Here is a 5,803-nt window from a genome sequence, read left to right on the forward strand (position 1 = left end):
GAAAACGCGTTGTAGGAGGGATTACTGTAGTTCTAAAGAAATATTATTATAATTTATAGCATTGGAAAAAAAATATACAATTTGGTGTGAATATCCTGACTGATATCCTGACTGATTACTGACTGATTGAGTTTTTTGTTCTTAAATATTCTACTCTTGCTCTGGTTGTGGCAGACCATTAGGTTAGATTCTTGCTCTATTCTGAACTTATGTTTATTTGTATATTTACTAAATATATTCATTTCTTCGTATATTCCTGACATATAGATATAATTATATGTAGCCATAAACACTAATTTTTTATTGACCTGCCGTTTGGTGTTACAATTAAACGCAGCCAACCCACAAACGCAAAGTCATATTAAAAACAGTAATGGCCAACGTAAGGCGGTAAGATATGCTAATTTCATGCATGCAAGCCACTACGCATGCGCGTTTATTTCGTCTTAATAACTTTCGAAATTGCGTTTGAACAATAATGAAGGAAAAAAGTGCAGACGGGGAAAAATTTTTAGATTTAAAACCACTTAACCGTAACTTTAGCTTTTGACAGTTAATGGGAACGCAAGGCGATACCATGAAGTTCCAACAGCAATTCACTTTTAAAGTTAACAGAACCGACAAGTAGCAAGTGGCAAGCAAACAAATGCTCACGAACCAGCCTAAATAAAATATCCTGTTCAGCGCTGCTCTGTGAACTCGCACCCAAAGCCTAGTCCTTAGCCGGAAGTCCGACAAACCCGGCGCTTGATGCTTGTGTAGCGTGTTAAATTTTCATTTTTCGTGCGTGGCGTAGTTTGATTTCTCTTTATATTTTTTTTTTTTTTTTATTGTAGCTTTGCCTCTTATTGTTTTGGTTTTTTGCTTAATTATATTTGCGTGTGCATACATAATTTTTTGATTGAAGAAATAAAAACAAAAGAGACCAACAGCCAAAAGAACATAATAAACTTCAACTTTTTCAAGAAACTTAAAGGCTACGAAAATCGCATAGTTGTCAAGTGGCAGTTCTGACCATAAAACTTAAAGGCGAAATTAAGAATTCAAAGTTAATTTGGCAAAATCTATTATAGTAAAGAAATATCATAACTATTATTATTAATACAGTCAGAGTTTTAAACCGTCTTGAAATAAAAAATAAATAATAACAAAAATCCAAACAAATATGATAATGTTGATATGCTCAAGAATAACTAAACCCACAGCAAAGTAACAAAACTCCAAAATGTTGTACGAACATAAAAGTCAAGTACGGTGTTGGGTCAATTGGTTAAGGTGCACTGACTCTGAGCTTAAAATTTGGCAGGACACGAGTTCGATTCCTAGTACTTGTGATCTTAAAAAATTATTTACAAAACAATTAAATACAAGAATTATTTTTAAGACCACTGATGATAAGACCACTTCAATAAATTAATAAAAATAATATAAAATGAATTTTTGTTGTTGTAGTTCATTACTGTTCGAAAAACTTGTTTAAACCCAGTAACGTAAAAATATTTGGCTTAATGTTTTCTTTCTTTTTTTTTTTTGTACAGTAGGTGGAGAGCATTAAAAGTCAAAGTGTGAGTATGAATTCATTAAAACTACCTCTTAGGAATGCGTTGAAAAAACCTGAGCCGTCAGACTTGCAGGACATCTGGCTGATATCGTATTCCAGTAATCAGGGCAAAAAATTTAAAGAGCTTAATATTATAATTATTATTGTTATGGGAACTGGCACTACGACCATCGGGTATAATGTACTCCCTTTTGGGTTTAGAGTAGACCTCTAAGCTCTGCTGTGTCAATAAAAAGTGGTATAGAACCTACTTTACAGAGTTTTATGGCATCTTCCGTAAGAATATACATGCCTTGGAGCCTATTTCGGATGTGCGTTAGCGCAGGGCATTCTAACAGCACATGAGTGACTGACTTCTCATTCTCTTCACAGAATCTACAGTTTGCATTTGTATGTATAACCAGTCTTGTAAGGTGGTATTTTAGTTTACAGTGCCCTGTTAGGATTCCTGTGATGATTCTAACTTTTTCTTTTGATTAGTTCATACAATCCTGGTATCTCTTATTGTTATAGGTACCAATAATTGATTAGGATTGTGTTAATCCTGGTATATTATCCCAGCAATCCTTTTTATACTGGTTCTTCCTGATTCATATGAGAGAAAGGAGCGTACTATATTCTAGTCCGCAAAAAGGTTTCGGCCCCATCATCGGTGTGGCTGTTCATTTTCTGACTAGTTTGTCCGCGTATTCGCTTCCGCTAATACGTCCCCGTACCCACAAAAACGATACCTGTTTTGATTGATCGAATCAAATCAAGGAGCTTAGTATTTGTGTTTACAAATTTGTCTAAGCCAGGAGTGAGAAAGTTATGCATTAATAATGGGAGGTACATACTCTGTGGAGCGGATAACGATATCAGTGATTGTACAACGGAATTAAGTGGGAGGAGCGATCCATCTCATCGAAGTAGAGAGCAAGGAATTGGGAAAACCTGTGGAAATGAACTTGGAGAAGCTCAGTGGGAGCTTGATATTTATTTTAAATGAAATAAAATAAAAATAGCAAATTTTTAAAACGAAAATAATAAAAATGTCAGCTAAATTTATATATGAAAAACTATAATACGTAACCTTACTGATAATTGCGTTATGAATTTTATAAGAGAAAGTCCTGCATTTGGGTAGCACTTCAATGAACGTGGACTGCTCTACATTTCATTTTAAACTTACGCTCTTTAATTTAAATTTGAAAATATTTAAACTGTCTCCTGATATACTATCTCCGCTTAGATTAGTTTGCGTGGAGATGGCCCGTGTTGGTACAGATATCATTACTCTTATTCAGATATAGCTATTGCACACAATTCTTTGTTCACAAATTGCCAGAAGAGGCAAGCTATTCTCATCGCTGTTTTCAATATAACATTATATAAAGTTCTTGTGAAATCATTTAATCTTTCAGATACAATTAAGAAGATGCTCTTAATCAATTTGTATTATTTTTGATGAAGTTGTAAGAAAACGATCTCCTGTTACTTTATATTAACTTCTGGAGAAAGAAAGAGAAATTGACTGATGTACATATTCCAGCTCAATTTAAGTTCTCCAGTTATATTATTTCCTAAAATTCTTATAATGGGAGTATAGTAGTTTCTGAACATACTACTATGCTATAACATGGCAAAAAATCAATAGACTACCTATTCCTATCAAGTAAAATATCTCTAAAGTCGAGATGTCAATAGCCAATCAGTGGCTATTTGAGAAACATGCTCTTAGATTCCAATAAATATTTTATATACTGTGATGATGGAAAAGAAAAACCTTGGAACATTTTTTCTAAAGCTGCGCGGCTATATCAAAAGACTGTGCGAATTTTTAAGCATTTATGAATTCAATTCAATCAAAAAGATATTTAAGATAGCGCAAAGATTAAAAATATCCTACGCGATATAAGAGCCTTAAAATGGTTCTAAAAGTAAAACAGTTAAGATCCCGTGTTTAATAGAGCTGTCACAATGGATCTGAGGGCTCAAAGTGAGTTGTTTAACTGCTGTCACATTACTGCTACTGCCACCAACTTTAGACTGATCTAACGTAAGTATTTTACTGGGACCTCAGATTTTTGTTTACTTTGAACTATACATATTACAGATCTTCCTTATTACAATAGTACTTCATGAATTAAATTACCGATTTATCCATATTCATATGACAAATACTTCTACCATTAAATCCAATTGTTAAAGCATTTTTACTTTGCTGGGTTCAGAGTGACAGGAAGCTTAAGTTCATTTAGAAGTGCTGAGCTCAATCAAATTAATCACTTCAAAAAAATACTTCTTTTTTATCTGACCTACAATCGTTACTTAACTATGTAATAGGCGTATTATAATTTCTCTTACGTTTCTATGATTTCTTTCAAAACATTTCAACAAACCGTTAATAGTAATGACATTTCATTGTTGTTAGTTTGGTTGTTGTTCCTCTTGTTGTTATTGTTGTTGTTAATGTTGTTGTTGGCTCTTTCGTCAAACTCAACATTATTTGTCAAAAATGACTTTTCTATTGTGGTTTAGCTTATAATTGCTATTGTTGTAATAGTTGTTGTTATTGTTTTTGTTAATGTTAGTCACTACTTCACTGTTTCAAATTGATCGATTGCTTAGCACGTTTTTGACACAACAACAAATCTTCAGACAAGAGTAAGAATGGGTGGTAGACGGTATGGGAGTACCTTTTGTAACAAAATTAATGAATAACAAGAACATTGCGTGCACCGACAAAAAAAAATAAAAAAAATTAAAGAAAAAAAAAACAAAATAAATATAACAAGAAACATACTTTATTGTGTACACCATGACGTATGAGCAACGAAAAAAATACAATTAAACGAAAATCAGTTTCTGTATAAAGCGCATAAAGGCCTGTGAAATGGTCATAGCTGTCGAGTTGTATAATTTTAACAGCTTTGATTGGTCAGTTTATTATATTGGAAGCCTCTGGTATGCATTGGACGCGTATGATGAAGGGCTTAATTATAACGCATTGTCTACTGTATCTTCTGCCTTTTGTTGGTCATTAATCAACGAAATGTAAATAGTAGCGGCTTGAGTGGCGTTGATTTCTCTTCATTTATTTTTATTTTTTATTCTATTTATTTTTACCATTTTTTGCTGTTTGTTTTTTCTATTTTTTGTAGAATTTTTTTCTTGCTAGTAACAAAGAACTTCTTTCTTGACATTTTGGTAGAAATGTTAAATTTTGTTTATTTGGTAATTAATACGTCACGTGATGAAAAGTGACTTCAGAGTAAAAATATGTGAGCTAAAAATGGTAATAAATGAAACATATAAAATAGTTATAGTTTTTTTTTCATGATTTAATGTTTACATAAGCTTTATTATTAGTATATGCTAAGAAAACAAAATTGTACTATAAAATAAATGAATTGTTTTTGATTATAATAAAGAAATATTAAACTTTCGCCTAACCTTTATCAGTACACCTTGACTTGTATCTCATTTATTTTTTATTTCTGTTATTTTATATACAATTTCATTTCGATAAAATTTTCATGAAATGGAATTTTAGTTGAAAACTGCCCCTTGATAGTCATTCTAAAAGAAAATATGTTAAACAGATAAATAAATTCTTTTCATTCTATTTAACATAAAATATTTCGCGTGTCTCAACAAGGACATGCGTTATGCTTGTGAAACCTTACGCCTTCCTGGCATCCACGTAAATGGGTTTTGCTTGTAAGGATTTTTGAATTTAGATTTAAATTTAAAATTTTTCAAGCTCTACGCATATGAGAGCTCACCGCATCGACTTCAACCCATGCTAATGCTACTTGTTACCAAGTATAAAGAATTGCTTGAGGCATTGTTTTGCGTATAATTGAATTGTGTTTATCAATAAATTGAAAATGTAATCTCGGGAGAAGTTTTAAAGCTATTCGCATAAATTTCGAAATAGAATAAATGGAAATGATAGTGTTTAATTTTACTATTTTCCTAAGAACTAGTCAAATGCAGAGGCAAGAAGTTATCAAACTTTAATAAATAGTAAATAATTGGAATAAACAAAAACAGTGATATCAAAAAAAAAATTAGATTTTGCTTGTTTTGATTTTCACCTCAAATAAATTAATTTCGTAAAGAAAAGAATTTTAGTAAAATTTAAATTTTGTAAGACAAACTAAAAATAGATCTGATCAATAAAGTAAAAGTATCTTTAAAGTATCTTTAAGCAGAAGCTCTTGTAAGCGAAGATTTCTGTGACTATGCTCATTTTTA

Source organism: Teleopsis dalmanni, chromosome 2 (genome assembly GCF_002237135.1).
Source record: "Teleopsis dalmanni isolate 2A chromosome 2, ASM223713v2, whole genome shotgun sequence".
Lineage (NCBI taxonomy): Eukaryota > Metazoa > Arthropoda > Insecta > Diptera > Diopsidae > Teleopsis > Teleopsis dalmanni.